The 19944-nt window shown below is 42.4% G+C and overlaps 1 protein-coding gene across 10 annotated transcripts in view; it reads right to left on the bottom strand.

The window, feature by feature from the left end:
* Bbs9 (Bardet-Biedl syndrome 9 (human)) overlaps positions 1 to 19944 on the bottom strand; it is a 412725-nt gene that overhangs the window by 328351 nt on the left and 64430 nt on the right. Inside the window, exon 2 of one of the 10 annotated variants that reach the window (XM_011242551.2) lies at positions 7657 to 7797. The exons of the other annotated variants lie outside the window; for them this stretch is intronic. The gene's annotated coding sequence lies outside the window, so the exon portion shown is untranslated. The remainder of the gene's footprint in view (positions 1 to 7656; positions 7798 to 19944) is intronic. 10 annotated transcript variants of the gene reach the window in all.

Below are 19944 nucleotides of genomic sequence, written 5' to 3'. Positions count from 1 at the left end.
TTCCAGCATCACGTAAGATGCTGAGCATCCAACACACACCTGCAACCCAGCTCTGCAGGAGGAGGCAGAGACAGAAGATCTCTAGACTTACCACCTTACGGTATCAAAGACAACTTGAGTGCCAAATTCAGGGAGAGACCCTGCCTCAAAGAACTAGGTGGGGAATGACAGAAGAAGGCACATAACGTGCTCTTCTGGCTTCATAAACATATACAGGTGCATTTACACGTGTAAACATGCACACACAATTAAATAAGTTAACAATCCTCTTTTAAGTATTCTTTGTGCCAAAATCCTATCTGGAAACAGAGAATGAGCTGTCGCTAACTGTGACTTCACTGCCCAAACACACACACATTCATTCACTATGTTCTCATTTATATTCGGTTGCCCTGCCCTCTCAATCTCTCTTCTCTCTCTCTCTCTCTCTCTCTCTCTCTCTCTCTCTCTCTCTCTCTCTCTCTCTAATTCTAAATAATATATGAGAAACAAGATGGATGCCATTACACAATAAAATCCATGTGTTCAAAATTCCTCATCTGAAAGATAAACTCTTAGAGATGGAATGGAACACAGCTGCATCTGTTCATTCAGAAAGCCAGCTAGTTTCAAAGCCAGATAAACTACTCAGGATAATAGGTATAAGAGCTCTTATTCTCTGACTTTCTTCCCTCTCTGACCCCCTTCTCCCCTCCCCCCCACCCCATGTTCCTGGCTGGCCTCTTCTTTCCCCTCCCCTCCCCTCCCCTCCCCTCCCTTCCCCTCTCCCCTCTCCCTTTCTCTCTCTGTCTCTACTCCCTTCTCCTCTCCCCTTCCCATGTCCTAAATAAACTCTATTCTATACTAAAAAAATAATAATAGTCATAAGAAATTCAGAGATCACTTATGAAAACACACAAAATTGTTTATGTTCTCATTTTGTGAACCTATTCTGCATACACAATATTATTAAAAATTAAATCTAGGGGGCTGGTGAGATGGCTCAGCAGGTAAGAGCACCCGACTGCTCTTCCAAAGGTCCTGAGTTCAAATTCCAGCAACCACATGGTGGCTCACAACCATCCGTAATGAGATCTGAAGCCCTCTTCTGGTGCGTCTGAAGACAGCTACAGTGTACTTACATATAATAAATACATAAATCTTTTAAAAAATTAAATCTAAGTAGGGAGAGGTAACTTATAGAGCCCACCTCCAGCAGGAAGACAAATCAAATGAGGGATGGGGTTGCCATCCCACAGTCACAACTCTGACCCATAATTGTTCCTGTCTGAAAGAATTACAGGGATGGAAATGGAGAGGAGCCTGAGAAAAAGAAGGTCCAGTGACAGGCCCAAAGTGAGATTCAGCTCAAGGGGAGGTCCCAACCTGACACTATTACTGAGGCTCACAAATGGAGTGCTCACAAAAAGGGATCTATCGTGACTGCCCTCCAGAAGACCCAACAAGCAGCTGAAAGAATCAGATGCAGATATTTGCACCCAACCAATGGACAGACGCAGCTGAGCCCTGTTGTTGAATTATGGAAGGCTGAAAGAAGCTGAGGAGAAGGGCGATCCTGTAGGAGAACCAGCAGTCTCAATTAACCGGGACTCCCAAGATCTCTCAGATAGGAACACCAATCAGGCAGCTGATATGAAGCCCCCAACACACATACAGCAGAGGACTGCCGAGTCTGTGTTCATTCAGAGATGATGCACCTAACTCTCAAGAGACTGGAGGCCCCAGGGAGTTTAGAGGTCAGGTGGGGTGGGGGTGGGGACATCCATGTGGAGACAGGTGGGTGGGAGGAGGTGTGGGATGTGCAACAGCCGGAGGGTGGGAGAGGAGGAATAAAATATGGAGTGTAAAAAAAATTAACAAATAAAAAATAAAGAATTTAACTTTTAAGAAGAAAAAAAAAACTTAACTCTACCTCTGATCTGAAATGGCTAGCCAAACTGAATTAGATGATACTTCGTGAACTTCTGTCGCAGGGCTCAGAGTACCGATTACCACTGTTTAATATATCACATCGTGCTTTTCCTTAAAGAAAGCAGTTAAATGCATCTTTAACAAAGGTCACAAGCACAGACCTGCCACAACAATCAAGCCGCCCAAGCAGCTAATTTATTAGCAGTATCCTACGAGCCCCAGACGCAAGGGCAGATCGGTCCAAAGAGCCTCCGGGGGTGTCGGGGTGTCGGTGAGCATCAAGGCAGCCATGGCGGCTCATCACACTCAGGGGAAGCCCCAGAGGGGAGGGGATTTTATTCACTAAGCCAAGGACAAAGGAAAAACTGTTTTCGAATCCTGTTCAGGCCTAGATGAGTAGGTACTTCTGTTACCTACTCCAAGGTAGGCCTCAGGAAATCAAAGGGTGAGGCGAGGGCGCCCTCTGCTGTCCAGCACAGAATCGCGAGTTACCAGGCAACAACTGACTTGGGTTGTTTGCCTTGGACTTTTTTGAGACCATCTCTCTTCTGTCCACTATATCCAGCCAGACATTTACTTTGTAAAAATGTTCCTTACCCATTCCCATATTTTCTGGGATTTTACTATTCTCTATCATTTTGATGCCTTAAATCACTGAAGTGTGGGCTGTGGTGATAAATTCGTGTGTAAAGCTTGCCGCCGTGTAAGCCAACAGTCTGAGCTCAATCCCCAGGGCCACAGGGATTCCTGGGGCTCACTGGTTGGCCAGCCTCACCTACTTGGAGATTCCAGGCAAATGAAAGGCTCTGAGAAACATAAAGATGGACAGTAACCGAGAAATGATGCCAAGGTTGTTCCACGGGCACATACGTAACTGCACATGAGAACACACACACACTCACCCTCACTCACGCACACGCACATGAATGTTGTATCATGTATAAATGTAAAGCTATGCAGGGCCACTTACATGTGTCAAATGAATCTTTCTTAGTGAAAGATTCATTTGACACATGCTCTGTGCTCTCCATTTCACTGAGATCACACAAAGAGGAAAGTAATTGAAGAACACAGAAGTGAAGTTGATTTGAGGAGAACAAGGATGGCAGTCAACGATGTCTCGTCTCACATACTCCGGTGAAATTACCGGAATCAAAGATTTTACCATAATCTCCACGAAAGTAGTGCCAGCCCGCTTGTCATTGGCTCAGCCGAGCAGCTCCTCTGTAAGGGAAGAAGGTCAAGAACCATTGTCCTCCTGTGGCGGGAACTGAGGCTCAGGGAAGCTCTGTGGTCTGCTAAGGGACACACAGCAGCCGAACAGCAGTGTCACGGCTCACGGCTGTCTCTCCAGCTGCACAGATCCACACAGCAGGCACCTAATGAGATCTCTTTAATTCCATATTTAAGGTAGCCTACCATCACAACTGCATGTCATGGACTTATGACATCAGATTTAAGTATAAAATATTAAGTATTTTATTGGACAGATAAAGCCTGATATAGTTGCTCATCAACAATTAAATTATAAAAAAGGAAAGAAATATCAAGTAACACCTACTCTCTGTGTTGAATAAAATATTTGTTAAAAGCAGAATTTAAAGTATATCAATATGCTGCCAAGAAACAAAGGAAATAAAATTCAGAAGCCAAAACCGAAGTGAAAGTGGAATCCACAAAGGTACACAGAGCCCTCGGGACATTTTCCTAAGCCAGATAATCTAAACATAAGCTTTCGTTTTCATGCTCTCAAATGACACACAGAAAAGGGGAGGATGGGGCGGAGCTGCCCAGGACAGAGCCCCCCACCACGCTCCAGACAAACCTAAGACCACAAAGAACTTGACCCCTAATATGAACAGAATTCAGAAATAGCATTACCTCAACCAAAGGGGAAAGAAAAGAAAATGCACACATCAGAACTTGGAACCAGATGAAGGGGGAAAAATCTCTCTTAAGAATTCATAAAATTTATTCTGTAATGTAATTCATTAATGTAAATTTACTGACTAAACCATTCTATCAGATAGCCAAAAAATAAATAAATAAATAAATAAATAAATCTGTGAATTTAGAATAAAATGGTCCAGGGCTAGAAATACAACCAAGCATATAACCAAAGAAAGCTCAAAGATTAAAGGACCACACCAATCACTCACACGAATAAAGTTCTGAAAACTCGACCTCAGTCAAAACCACATCATACAGGGACCTGAGAGAGACACGAGCGGGAGACAGCAACAGTGGGATTAGACTCACAAAGACTTCACATACTGAAAATGACAGAACATAAGAATATGACATTCCTAAGCTTAAGGAAATTAAGGTAGGCATTAAAAATATGGCCAAGGGCAAGCTGAGCAAGCCCAGAGGTACATGTGCCACAACAGAAACCAACTCCAAATGTGTCCACCATGTTTCCCTCTTCGATTACAACCTTAAACTGGGCATGCTGAGGAACATACCCTCTAATGAGCATGCTCAGGGCTGTGCCCAATCTAAAGCACTCCTATGAATATGTATAAGCGCCCAAATAAAATCTCGGAATTTCCTTTGCTCACAAGAAGCATTGCTTCCAAAATAAATCACATCTCTCCTCTCCTACTGGCTCTTTTAAAATATATACAAATGTATTATGTATGACTGACATACAGTAAGAGATTCTTGTAGGTGGCAGACTTTATCAGAATGTATGGGGACGACTGCTGGAATAGAGTTAACCAAGTGAGCACAAGTCCAAGAGCAGGGTTAGAGGGGACCCAGGGCTAGCTAGACATAGTGGCACCTGAGTGTGATCGCAGCCCTCGGGAGGCTGAGGGAAGATAGCCTCCAGTTCAAGGCTAGCCTAGGCTACAGAGACACACTGTCACACAGAATTTGTCACGCTAAATGCCAGTGATGTAGGAAAAAGAAAAGTAAATCTAAATAAATTGTGCAAAATGCATCTCAGAAATAGAGAGGAGATGCTGTGAAGTTAAACTCCCAGCAGGACGAGCCGGACTGCGTGCACACAGCTGGGCTGGGACAGAGCCACTGGGGGAGCTTCAATGACACAGGGAACCCCAAACAAATAAAAGTCACTAATAAATAGAAATAAATAAATAAATAAAGGACAAATAATCACTGAGCATTGTTTAGAATTATTGGACATCAGAACCTTAAAATCCATTTTTAAGCCCAATAAATCCCAGTTAGACAAGTAGAAATAAATCTATTAGATGACCCAAAAGAAATTATGGAATACCAAACATGTACACAGAATCTCACAACAGCAATAGGAAAGGAAGATCATCTAACAGAAAGTTTTTTTAAAAAGCTCATCTAAAAACATGATTGCTTCAATGAATTGAAAAATAACTGTCAACATAGCACTGCATGCCCAGCCTTGCACACGCTTATACGTGGATACACACACTCCCTAAGCCCAGCCTTGCACATGCTTACACATGGATACACACACTCCCTAAGAGGCAAGATCAAGATAGACATTTAACTTTTAGTAAAAGCAGGATTCTGCTCACAATAGCTACCTAAGCCACCATGTTCCAGAGCCCAGAACCCACCCTGGCCCCAGCTCTACAGATACAGACTCTCCAGCATCAAGAATGGACGTTGGACTTTTTTCTGTACCTAATGAGATAATCATGTGGCTTCTGTAATTATGTGGCAGACGTGTGTGTGTGTGTGTGTGTGTGTGTGTGGTGTTGGTTTTGGTTTGGTTTTTTTGATTTTTTCAAGACAGGGTTTTTCTGTGTAGCCCTGGCTGTCCTAGAACTCACTCTGTAGACCAGGCTGGCTTCTGTAATTATGTGGCAGACGTGTGTGTGTGTGTGTGTGTGTGTGTGTGGTGTTGGTTTTGGTTTGGTTTTTTTGATTTTTTCAAGACAGGGTTTTTCTGTGTAGCCCTGGCTGTCCTAGAACTCACTCTGTAGACCAGGCTGGCCTCGAACTCAGAAATCCGCCTGCCTCTGCCTCCCATGTGCTGAGATTAAAGGCGTGCGCCACCGCTGCCCGGCTAGGCTTGTTTTAAGTAAATGCCTGAATGGATATGGAGAACTGGGAACACTCAGTACTCTCAGGAGGACAAAGTGATACAATCATTATGGAAGTCAGCATAGAGGACCCTCCAAATTAAAAAAAAAAAAAAGTATCACATGATCCAGCTGCACCCAAAGGACTCCACAGCCCACCACAGCGACCACTGTTGCTGCTCTGTTCACAAAAGCCAGGAGATGGAAACAAGCACATGTCCATCAGGTGGTGAATGGGTAATAAACGTGTAGCATATATATACAATGAAATGTCACTAGATGTTAGAACACAGTCCAAGACCAGAGTCATGGGAGGAGAACTCAAGAGTACTTATGAGAAAAGCTCCAGGGGCTGGAGGGATGGCTCAGCAGTTAAGAGCACAAACTGCTCTTCTGAAGGTCCTGAGTTCAAATCCCAGCAACTACATGGTGGCTCACAACCATCTGTAATGAGATCTGATGCCCTCTTCTGGTGTGTATGAAGGCAGCTGCAGTGTACTTAGATAAAATTTATATATATATATATATATATATAGAGAGAGAGAGAGAGAGAGACAGAGAGACAGAGAGACAGAGACAGAGAGAGACAGAGACAGAGAGACAGAGAGACCAAAGGAAAAAAAACAAAAAACAAAAACAAGACAAGAGTCTTGTGGTCTCAGTTTCTTTAAAAACACAAAATCATTCTTGGACTGCGTTTTCACACTCCTCCCAGGTGTAGCAGATAGGAGTGTGTATACTTCAGCTGTTGTTATGCATGTGCCTCTATGAAAAAGCATGGTTTTGCCATGTGTGGCTTGTCCTTGTGATTGTACATTCTACTCATGTGACTCTTAACCCAGAGTATAAATTGCCTGAGGTTCTGAACAAAGTTGGCTATTGCATGAGACTTTAATCTACCCCTTTTATCGGCTCCATTCTCCCAGGTCCCACCACCTCCAGAGCAGTAAACAGTCCAGCCTTTAAGAAAATTAAGTTCAGAGAGGAATTGATGGAGCTGGAAATAATAATTCTGAGAGAGGTAACCCAAGTCCAGAAGGGCAAACAGCACATGTTCTCTCATGTGGGTGCTAGCTTGGAATCTTCAGACGCTTGTCTTTAAATCAGAGTAGCCAGAGAAGTCGGGAAAATGGTGATGCACATTAGGGGTGACTTCTTAAAGAAAGACTGTAAACAATGGCAATATAAAGGGTGGACGGGGAAATGGAGCAAGAAGGGTTGAGTGGGGCGGGGACAGCAGGAGAGGGTACAGAAGTGACTGTGGGAGGGATAAAGAACACCAGAGATCTTTGAAAATGCCATATGAAAGTCTACTACTATAAAAGCTTCCTACAATAAATACATGTGTATATATAATGTTAAAATAAGTACTCTGGCCCAGGGACCGACCTCTCTCCTAGACACCACAGGCTAGCTTCACTGTCGGGTCTGAGTTAGCTCTCCTGACCTTTGTCAGTGGGGTCCTATATATTCATAACTGCTACAGACTATCGCCATCGCTCTTAGTTACCTGCCCCACCACCTCTATGATGGTTAGACCGTATGGCCAAAGGTAGCATACACTTGAGTCAGAGGACACGAATGAAGCAAGCTGCTACAGACCTGGAAGCTTCATGGCTACCCTAGCTTTCATGGTGCTGAAAGGGGCTGTGGATGCTACTGGAAGAAAAGCAATCATCACTCTCACCCAGCACACTATAATAACAAGACATACCCCATGGTACAACAGCAGAACGAATGGGATGGCAGGAACCAACCAGCTTCTGTTTGGATTAAAGGCCGGCTCAGCAAGATGACGCTCGTACTTGGCCTCATTAACTTAGTCAGGAACCCATGGCTAGGTAGACCGTACATCCTAGGGAAGAAACTACTATTATGATTCTATTAAATGGACATATTATAAAACTGAATCCATGAGGCTTGGTTGGGCACGCCTTTACTCACAGCACTCAAGAGGCAAAGGGAGGTGGACCTCCATGAGTTCAAGGCCAACCTGGTCTACAGAGTGAGTTCCAGGGTAGCCAAAGCTATCTATAGAGTCTTTTAGTCAAAAAACAAATTAAACTTAATTTAAAAACTGACTTATCATTATACACATAGATCACTGAATCTCTGAGTGCTCCCACCATGGTGGTCATGGACTGACCCTCTAAAACTTCTGTTGCATGCACATACAACCTGGTGCTTTCCCTACTGCGAGAAGTTAGCAAGAACCAGTCGAGGAAGAGGCAACATTCCCACATACAGCTAGACTGTAAAGAGAGATGATGCCCCTAACCTTGCAGCTGGGATACCCTCACCAACCTTTGCTACTGCCCCAGCCCAAGGACCATGAGTGCCAAGGAGATGAAGTCATGGGAGACAGGAAGAGGGAAGACTCCAGGGACCCCACAAAAGAGCCAACCCAGACAGCACTTAGTGGTCTACCAGCTCTGGAGACCCCATCCTGTCCTGAAGACTCTCTGAGCCTGCACTCCTTCCTCTGCTCATCACCTTTGGAAAGGATCCAAACCACTGCACAGCTGGCCCTAGGCTCCAGGACCCCAGAACAGTATCTCAGTACGCCTGTAGTTTAAACAGTTTCCTTTTTCTTATATGAATGTTCATAATAATTTTATTTGTAGCAGCCTAAAATAAGAACTATCCAAAGATGCCCATCAACAGTAAAATGAACAAAAATCTTGTGATACATTCATGTGATAGAATGCTATATGACAAAATAATTATACATGAAGCAACATGGTAAAATCATTTTAAAATTATGAGTGCAATAAGTCAGACATCTAATGATCTATGCTATATATTACATTTACCCAAAGGGCCAGTAAAACCAATTTACAAATCGCTATAAATGAAACAGGGATCTTGACAAATGTTTTAGGATTTAGGGTGTAAATTGGGTGCACATGTGTGTTCAGTTGATAAAGATACAAATAGAACACATGAAAATTATTTACTGATAAAAAATGCATCATCAATGTACTTTAAGCAATCATCTATGAATATTTACATTCATCTTGCTATGGAAATGATGCTATTTGAATGCTATCAGGAGCTGTGTTAGACAGCTCATCTTTGGGAGCAACATAAGTGGTCTAATTGCTCTCATGTGGAAGTCTTGAAACTATGAAATGAAGCTGTTCCCCATCTCTGGCCTTATTAGAGCATTACAATAATAATCGAGAAGACCTAAGCATGTGGAAATACTTGAAACCTGTGAGACTAGCTTGCTTTCCGTTCCTTTCGGGGCTGCTGACAGGGTGGTAAACACTGTGTGTGTTTCCTCTTAGGGTGTGAGTGATGCATGGTTAAGTCAGATCTCCTGACTAATTGTGTTCATGAGACCATTCTCACAGTAGTCCCTTTGGACTCTGGTGGGGGGGGGGTTGGCTTAAAATACTCTAACAGAAGCAATCTTCAAACTTCAAAATATTGCTTTAGATTGCAAGAATTTATTTCCACCCAGAACAAAAAACAAAATAAAAACATAGCAGGATTCCAAAAAGACAGCTCAGCAGGTGAAGGTGTTGGCCCCATGGACTGGCGATCCTTAATGACCACTAAAGGTTGAGCAGACAACTGAGCCCACAGACAGATGTCCTCTGGTTTCCACACATGTGCCTTGGCACATCCACCCACACACATATGCAATATTATTGTGTGTGCATACACAATAACAAATTGTAAATTATTCTTATTCTTATGCAGGCTTAATCCAAGATATTGTAGCTGTCTGTTATTGACTTCCCAGGTGGGAACGCAGTTACATGCCAGTAGATTTTCCCTTCAAAGGAAATGATGAAAGGTCTGTGGGTGCCACTTACAAGGTCTGGTACCTGCTTGGCATATACCATCTCCAGAACCACTAAAGATCCATCTAACAAAAACACAAATGAATGCACGTAACTTAATACTCTTTTGCCTCATGAAAAGTCCTCAGCCTTTGATAAATACCATTTAAAACAAAAATTTTTTTGAGATTGTAATATAATAGCAGCATCCCTCCTTCCCTGTTTTCCTTTTAAAGCCTATACAGGAAAAGCAAATGGTTCGTGCTGAAAAGGGCCCCCACTGCATAAAATAAGATTATGAATATTTTATTTGTAATTTATAAAAATGTATTGGCCACTGAGCTGCAGAGTTGCATCCGTGGTTAAGAGCACTTACTGCTCCTGCAGAGAGGACCTGAGTTCAGTTCCCAGCAACCACAAGGTGGCTCACAACCATTCCTAACTCCGATTCCAGGGAAAACAGCATGCTCTTCTGGCCTCTATATACCAGGAATGCACATGGTGCACATACATATATGCAGTCAAACATTCTACATGAAAAACAAAGGCAAATAAATCTTTAAAAGTAATAATAGCTGTAACTGTAGTTACTGGTGGGCACGGTGCTCACACCTGTACTCCAGTATGTCACTGTGCAAGGCAGAAGAAGTGCATTCAAGACCAACCTTGTTTCATAGTAAACTGTAAGCTACGTTGAAATATATAAATTCCATGTTAAAACATGCATCCTTGGGCTGGAGAGCTGCTTAGTGGTTACGAGCAGTCATTGCTATTTCAGAGGACACAGGATAATCTGTGCCACACAGTAGCTCAGAACTGTTTGTAACTGCAGGCTGAGGGAGCCCCTCTTCTGACCTCCATAGACAACAGACACATGCATGATACACATAAACACACATTTTAAAATTCAGTGAATAAATCTAGAGTATATATTTTTTAAAAATCTATCTGTAGCTGGTAATATTTTGCTAAGTCCTGAACTCAGTCAAAATTACAAAGGTAGATCATAAGAGAAAACAAACAAGAATACTCTACCACTTTCAACTCCTAAGCCATCAGTACCCAGATCCCCACGGGGTCTGCAGGACTGCTGTGGCTTTCCACGGGAATTGTTTCTCTGTCCTTTGTTTCTGCAGCACAATGTGCATCATTTGGGGGATACTGCTAATTGTTCATTTCTGCTTAGTTTAGGTCAATGCACAACTGCTTCTTGTTATAAAAGCTCAAGATCTGTAATGGAATTATGGGTTTCACAAATAAAGTCCTGAACTAAACAGATGAATTGTCTGAGTTGGAACTTTCCCTAGGTCTACCCACACCAGAACACATGTCTTTTCAATTATCCAGCAAAGACTAGGGCTTCTGTTCAAACCTAGAGTTTATTGTTTATAAAATTAAAAGCAGATACACACATCTAGATGTGTGTACACACACATATAAATGTATACACCTGGGTCACATATCTTATAAGAACGGTTGAAAGGTTTAATGTGTTATACACGAAATTACTTTGCACACATGAGGAAATGAATGTTAATCTATGACATAGATAATTCATTCAGAGGAGCTTCTCAGGCTACACACATGTCCCTGTGTAGGCCTCCATAATCACTCACACAATTCAACAAAAGGAAATTAAGATATTAGTAAGTTCTGGCACCCTTACTTTTTTGTTTTTAGTCTTGACTTTTGACTCTGGAGTTGAACCCAAACCTGTGATGCCCGGCACACCCAGCCCTAACAATTATTGGTTTTTAATCACAAATTGTTTACAAGCACTTTTTGCCATTTTTATCCCAAGATGGGAAAGTTGCATTTTAGTCTATAGTATGTCTAACCATTAAACAATGTTACTGCAGGGCTGGAGAGCTGGCTCAGAGGTTAAAAGGTTTTGTTGCTCTTACAGATGACCCAGGTTCACTTCCGAGCAGCCACATGACAGCTCACAACTATCTGTAACTCCAGTTCCTGGGATCCAAAAGCCCTCTTCTGACCTGCTAGCAAAACAATGATATACAAATACACACAAAAAATGAAATAAACAAATCTAAATTTGTATTTAATTAACCACTTTTTTCATCAATAATGACTTGAAAATATGAGTTTCTATTTACATCTACATTAAGAATTAATATTTTCTTCTTGATAATGTTCTTATTTTCCTATTTTTTACAAATTATAAGAAATTAAAGCAAGAATTAAAACATAAATATGAAATATATCAGAAAGTTTAGTGCTGCTGTAAGAGTCTAACTTAGAAATTATAGCTTCTTTGATGGAAGCGTGTGATAAATTCTAACTTGAATTTAACAGTTGACATGGCAGAAGAAGAGAATGTGGCTGAGGCCTACAAATCCCTCATCCTGTAGGATGGAGACCTGGCAGGTTCAAATTATGAATCAAAACCCCAGAGACAAGAATGGTCTTAATTACACTGAGCAATCCCATTTCTTTTAAAGTACATACAAATTAAAATTTCCAAGTATTGACATGTATTACAATTAGTTATGCGAGTGTATGCCTGTGTATGAGTATGTACATGTGAGCTCAGGTGCCAAGGGGTCCAGAAGCGCATTAGGTCCCCAAGAGCTAGAGTTCCGTGAGGTTGTAAGCGACCTGATATGGAACTTGAGTTCTTTGGAAGAGCTCTATATGCTCTTGCCCACTGAGCCATTTGCCCACTCCATACCATTTTCTTTAAGATACTTTCTAAAGTAAAGTCTTGGGACTTGGAGAGTTGCTTGGTGGAACAGTAAATGCTTAGGGGACATGAGGGTCGGCCTGACCCTCAGCACTAATTGATATAAACTAATGCTCACCTCTGCCTTCATTCTCAATTGCAATCCTGTCCTCATCTGCCCCAGCACACCTCTACTCTAAACTCAAGGAACCTGAAACGCAGCCACAAAACCTTTGACATAAATCTGTCCTGCCTACAGGACATGCTGGGGCAATGGTGGCTCAGGACCTGTGGGAGTGGCCAACCAATGTCTGTTGAACTTGAGGCCCATTCCACCAGGGAGCACCCATGCTTGACTTTGGGTATATGACCTGGAGTAGAAACTGGCGAGCCCAGAGACCTAGGGTAGAACCAAATACAACTGGTCTTTAAAAATATAAATCAATGGACTGATTCCTAATGGTATTCTGCTATACTCACAGATTGGCGCCATGTCCAGTCAACCGTGAGAGGCGTCCTCTCAGATGTTTTTAGTTTGTTGTCAAATTGACATTTGAGACTAGACAGCACATTTATATCAACAGATTAGGACAATATCACATTATCAACTGCAAAGATTTTTTGAAATATCAAATTAATAATTGTTACTACACTGTTTCGAGTTGACTGGTTTGGTTTCAGACATGGTTTCTCTATGTATCAACCTGGCCTTGAGTACACTTCGTAGCCCAGGTTGCTTCAAAGCTAAAGAAATCCTTGTCTTCACTTCCTGTGTGCTGGATGGTAGGCATTCAGTCAAACCTGCCTGTTTTTACTGCTCTCCTTCAATGTTTTAATTTAGACCAACAGCTATCTGTGAAATGAAACCAAATACATTCATTCATCAAACAGAAGTTATGGCAGACAGATGAGAATGCAAAACATTCCTTGTCCCAAGTAACTCATAGTCTAAAGCATAATCCAGGGAAAGAAAAACCACAAAGGCAAGGGATAGAGCTATGGCACATTCGCACAAAGGACCTTATCGCTGTTTTGTTGTTGCTGTTTTGTTTTTGTTTTGTTTTAACCAGCTCTGACCTGTGAATGTAGCTCAGGAACTGAAGATGGGCCTTGGCCTGTGGCTAGCACAGAGCACTAGCCTAGCTGATGGTATGTTTCTGGGTCCCATTCACAGTACAACATGCATACAAAGTCACAGTATAGACACCAAAAGCTACAGAGGCAAAGAAGAAGCGGGTGTAACTTATTTCAAAACCCTCTTTTCTGCAAACTGAAATTTTAAAAAATGAATTAAATTCTAAAAGAGAAGCTAGCCACATGAAAACCTAGATACAGAGAGAAGCACTAAGAAATCTTTTGCAATCTACTCAAACAGGAGGAATAAGTGTGAGAGAGCTACTTCACAGCAGCCTGGTTACAGTTAGTAACAATGTATCATATACTAGAAATGTGCTGAGTTTTTTAATAAATGCTCTTAAAAAAAAACTAGTATACTAAAGTGATAGAAGTGTTTAGTATGAGTTAATTATTGTAGAATGTATCCTTAATCAGCACACTGTGTTGTATCCACAATATGTGCAGTTTTTAATTTGCCAATTTAAAACAGTAATTTTTTTTTTGAGCCTGACATATGATCAGACCAGGGAGCTTAGGAAGGCCAGAGCTATAATAAACCCTGTTGTTCCTATTATGAGTGAGGAGAATCACCAGAAATTTCAAGAAAAATAAAAATACATGAGCAGAAATGTCCTTTGAAACCTTCTTCTAAAGCAGCATAGGGGTGAATGCAAGGAGGAGGGCCAGGGAAGGAAACGGGCACTGGAGGATGGGGGTGGGGGGAGGACACAGGCGCTGGAGGAGGAGCGGGGAAGGACACGGGCAGGGCTTGCGTGGACACGCAGGACACAGGATCAGGGACCCACAGTATCTCTTCCTCACATTCAGTGTTATTAGAGCCCCACTGAGCTGGACATGTAGCACATGCCCAGGAGGCTGAGGCTGAAGATCATGAGATGAAGGCTAGCCTGGGCTGCATCACATAACCCTGTGTCAAAGACTAGAAAGAGGGCTGCTGAGATGGTCCAGTGGATAAAGGCACTTGCCACACAAGCCTGGTGACCTGATGGTGTTATGCCCTGAGTCTGTGGGAAACCCAGACAAACCCAAGAATTGCAGAATTGCAAAGTCTGCTGCAATTTGCAAAAGAGTCTTTTTATTATTTCAAGTCTTAACTCAGATTGCAAGCCCCCACCTACAACATAGGTGCTGGCACAAGATGACAGGTCCAGAAAGCATTGAGTTTATATACAGCGCAGTTAGGAATTCTCTGGATGCTTAGGGTGCAGGGGAGTGGAGGTTGGGTTGGGTAGACTGTAACTCAAACATGATACCATTTTGTGGGAAGGAACTGGAACTGGGAGGAGGATTAAAGAGTGTCTTTTGTGAGGTTATCAGGAACTAATTTTATGGCCACCCTTTACTGTCTGTGACCTCTGATTACCTTTTTCTATGATTCAAACGTGGGGTCTTAATCTTGTTTGAGTTTGTTATCTTTAAGGTCCCAAGGACAGGCACCTGGAGAGTTCAGCTGTTTATCAGACAGCTAGCTAGTTCTTGGCAATGCAGAGGTGACCAGGCTGTCTCAAACTAGCATTTGTGGCTCCTCAGGGTGTTTTCATTAAGGAGGGCTTTATGGACAGTGCCATTCTAACCCAGACTGGGTTCCTCAGAGCGGCTCGGGAGGGGGAGGGAGCCCTGAGCTTGCTGCAGGGGGGATGAAGCACAGTACTGCACTTGCCATGGGCGGCAGGTAAAATGGGGGCTTCGGGGGGGGGGGGGTGCTAAGGGGGCTAAGGGGGAGCGCAGAGGCAAAGTGTCTGCACACAACACTGGGTCTCTTTGGTGAGTCTTCCAAGAAACAGGGCAATTAGCCATAGAGTTAGCATCAGTAATTCAGAGGCTACAACAATGAACCCAGGAACTCACATAGACAAAAGAGGTAGCAGCAAAGAACTGATTCTTAAAGTGTCCTCATCTCCTCATGTGCATCATGGCGTGCACGTGAGTGCACATGCAAATCTTTTTTTTTTTTAATTATATTTTGGAAACCCTAGAGAACAGCATAGAAATCAGAACCATGACTGGTCTGATCCTTAAACCTGTTAAATTAAAAAAAAAAAAAAAAGTCATATAGTCTCATGCACTATAGCTTGCCTGAAAGCTACCACCAAAACATGTGTGCTGGGTTCATGCCTGTTATCCACCAAACTGGAAGGTCGCATGAGTTTGAGGCCAGCCTGGACTGAAAAGTCAATGCCTTGGTTATTAAAAATATGAAATATTTATGAAGTGCCCACAATATAATTATCCATAATTTCTACCAAGGCGAATTCTTTAGTTTTGAACTTTCTAGATATGATGCCATTTAAGAAAAATGTTAAATTTTTGAAAGAGCTCATGCTGTATAATTAAGACATCACAAATGTATTGAAATGAGTCACAGCATCTGCGCCCTTCATGCTAACGTCCACACAGGTTCTACTGTACACATCACTGCATCTTTCTCTTAGGATTAAAATTCCTACACTAGGTTGGTTTTTAACCAAGATTTTTCTTCTAGGGGAACTATTTGTATACATACCAGTTTCATGCTCGTCAAATATAAACATGATTCTTTTTATTCTAATTTTTAAAATTCAAGCATGGCATGCTGCCAAATTTAAGTCAAATATCTCAATGAAAAATACTAAGTCTATCAAGGCTTTGGGGGTTGCTAGAAGGTTTTTAAAAAGTTGTAGTCAATTAAAAATGCATTCTAGTGAATGAACTATACACTGATTATCCTCGGTTCCCTGAGCTCCCAAGTACTGTAGATTGCAATTGACACAGCTCCACAACCTCAAGCCACAGACTCGCTAACACAAGGAAGGGCAAGGAACGTATTCTAAAGGAAGATGGAACTTGCCAAAACTCGGAAGCAGTTTAATTTTCTTCTCGTTTTCTCCTGTTAGAATTAAATGTAAAGAAAAAAGGATATTTTAATCACAAATTAAGATGCATTAAATAATTTTTCATAGAGTTCACAGTGTTTGGTGGTTCCTTTCTTATGCGTTTTTTTAAATCTGCTTCAGCTAAATTTTATTTGCTAATAAAATAATAACTACTGGATTGTATCAGGTAAGTGGTGCTGGCTTAGGCACGCGGTGACATACATACATAAACAGCAGCACCTTCATCTGCTGTAATTACTTTTTTACCAACATCACATCTGGTATAACAAAATTTCTAGTATTAGAACTCTAGAATATCAGGAAGAACCTTAAAGACGTAAGACAAATCAGGCTGGCTGGGGAGAGCAGTCCAGTGGTTAAGATTCCGTGCAGAGGACCCGAGGTTCCCGGCTTGGATAACTTGAACCAGTTGTAACCTCAGCTTCAGAGGCACGGGATGCCTCTGGCCTCTCATATGCACAGAGCTAAACACATGTATACAAACTTTTAAATGAAATAAATCTTATAATCTAACTGCTATTAGCATATTCATTCAATTTACACTGACAACTATACATACTATACGCCTGAAACTCAAGTGATTTGAAGGGCGAAACTGGCAAATTAGGGGCAGGGTCTATAGTTAGAGAGGGAAGAGTGAGGTCAATACAGAAAGGGGTGAGGGGAGAGGCAAAATAACAATGAGAATGTCTGCAAGAGACACAAGGAATAGCCACACTATTTTCTACTTACCTAAAAATATATACAGCACACACAGAGACAGAGGCACGGGCAGAGACAGGGGAGTGAAGGAAGTTTTCCCACTTGGTCTGACAGTCAAGACTATCTAATGTAAACCCTAGGAACTCACTTGACAAGTCCCCTTTCAAGTTGTTGGTCAGGACAGTCCAAAAGAATCCCAGAACAATATAGGCTGCTGCTGTTTCCCTTGGTTACCTCCCAGAGGCTGAAAGGAATTCAGTATTGCTAAATTAAATTTTAGCAATGCCCAAAGGACCCCAAAACAATATAGGCACTTGGGACATGAAAGCCACAAGACCCAAACTGGATCTGACGTGAAGCCCTACTCTCTGAGGACCAGCTTTCTTAATACCCAAAGGTGCTATGCAAGCTGCCAAGGGAAGCAAAGGAAAGCCCCACTCTCAATGGAAACCAGCACTGTCTACTTGGACTTAAGGTAAATCAGGCCTGGTGCTAAAAACCCAGCCAACTACCCAGGGCTGGTGAGCTTGGGGACCTTAGAGGAGAACCCACTACTGCCACCTCCCTAAACCAGTGTAATTCCTAACTGCATTCCAAATACTCATCCTTATATACAAAGATAAGTATCGCTCACAACCCACATCAATGAAGTTTCTTTTGTGGCAAGTGGGACTATACAGAAAACCACAACCAGTCAAAATGCAGACAAGAAGCGACCCTGGGGTGCCTAGGCTCCTCAATGAATACATCAGTGCAAGCCCTGTGCCTGAGCTCAGGAAGCACTGGGAAGGACGACAAAGATCTTAAGGGCCAGAGGACCAGAAATCTGCTGTGGAATTGTGTCTCCTAGAAATGACAGGAAAGCTACAACACCCATGACATCTCAACAGTAAGGCTGCTTAAAAAAGCCCTAAAGAACTACAACAGCAGTCGACATGCTAACACAGAAGAGGGAACCCTCAGAGGGCTCATCCCACAGACAGGCAACTGAGGAATGCTAAAGTGGGAGAAATGCTCTTCCCTAAGGGTGAGACCCCACAGTTGGTTGTCCATACCAAGTAGTTAGTCCTGAGGTCATAGTCACATACATACATGTAGATAGGCATCATATATAATAAAGAAAAAGAGGCCATGATTTCAAGAGGGAGCAAAGGAGTACATGGAGGGGCCTGGAGGGAAGAGAAAAAAAGAAAGGATATGATTATGTTCTATTTTTTAAAAATAAAATTTAATTTTTTAAAAAATGGATGAAATATATCCCCTAATCTCAAGAGAGAAATACTGGGCCCCAGAACCACTAAAGCAAGTCATTACATCACAGCTTAATTCAAGCAATAATTAAAAGCAAGATATAAACAAGCCCCGCAGGTACAGGCAAACAGAAGCCACTAACTCAGTAGGCTTCTCAGAGACGGTGACAGCCGCGCCCAGGGGGACATTCGCTGCCAGGCACTCTGAACCAAGGAGTGGCATGTGCACAACTACCGTGCTCAGCTTCGAAGAGACACTTCAGATTCCCACCTATACTTTAGCACAAGCACGCAGCTTTAATCTTGTAGTTGTAAGACTTGGCTCCTTTACCCCTCGGCTGCAGAGCCGTGCTTGTTACATTGTTATTAGCAGGGCACAGAAACTGCAGAAGTAAACAGGACACCAGCCTTCATGCTTACTACAGTTAATAGAAGATTAAATGTAAATGAGAATGTGTGAATACAGGAAGTGGCTAATGCTTGCTAGGTAAATAACACATCCCAGAGGAATATATCACATTCTTCCACACTACAACAAAAAAACACAGGAAAATCACCAGAGAGCATGCCTTTAACCAACGACAGAGGCAGGCGATCCCTGTGAGTTCAAGGCCACCCTGGTCTACACAGCAAGATCCTGCCAGGACTATAAAGAGAGCCTGTCTCAGAAGAGAAGACAACTCACCAGAGAAGTATCTTCATGTGTAATAAACATGATATGCTACACACTGCAAGAGTGCATTTAAGGACACAAATGTGTATTGCACACATACAGGGATCAGTACAAAGATGGCACTCAGTCAGATCACAAAAACCCAGACAGAAATGTAAACCCTGTATGGGTCCCTCTGCACATCGGGCAGCCTAGAATCACAGCAACAGATCTCTGGTCCCCCTTCTGAGCATACCTCAACAGAGAAGTGTCCTTTTCTTCTAATCATGCCACGAAACCTAACTTTCAGATGCTGTTTCTGATGAGTCCCCAACTGTGAAAAACACCGAGGTGAAAGTGTGTAGTCAGTCACTCACCAGCAGGTGCCCGGGAGGGAATGCTTGACATCTTCATTCCTCATCTATAAAATACAGTGCAGTTAGCAGACACCAGTGAAGTGCCTGACACGGAGGACACACTTAAAGAATGCACTCAACCAGTCAAAGCAGTTGATCACATGAGGCCTACCAAACAGTGCACAGCATCTGTCAGCATTCATCCAGTAGGGCTTTCTACCCCAGCACCTGGAACTCCGTTATTGAATCATCAAAATATCACAAACTAGTCCTACAGTTCACAGCTTTATTTCTGTGGCTATGCAGCTCAGTTCACATTCATCAGCCTGAGAAACTTCCTGTTTAGAGTCACAGACACTACCCAAACGTTTCAATATCCTTATTAATCACTATAGCTTGCTGAATCAAAGTAGCTGAATTTGAAACAAGTTCAATTTCATTTCCTTCAAAGATTAGCTCATCTTCCTGCACCTGAAATACTGACCAATGCAGATGTGCACAGGTCCCACAGAGAGCCACTTTGCCCACAGGAAGACATGGAATGTGCACACCCACAGACCT

The sequence above is a fragment of the Mus musculus genome, chromosome 9 (assembly GCF_000001635.26).
Source record: "Mus musculus strain C57BL/6J chromosome 9, GRCm38.p6 C57BL/6J".
Taxonomy (NCBI): Eukaryota; Metazoa; Chordata; class Mammalia; order Rodentia; family Muridae; genus Mus; species Mus musculus.
This window is presented reverse-complemented; position numbering and strand designations above follow the sequence as displayed.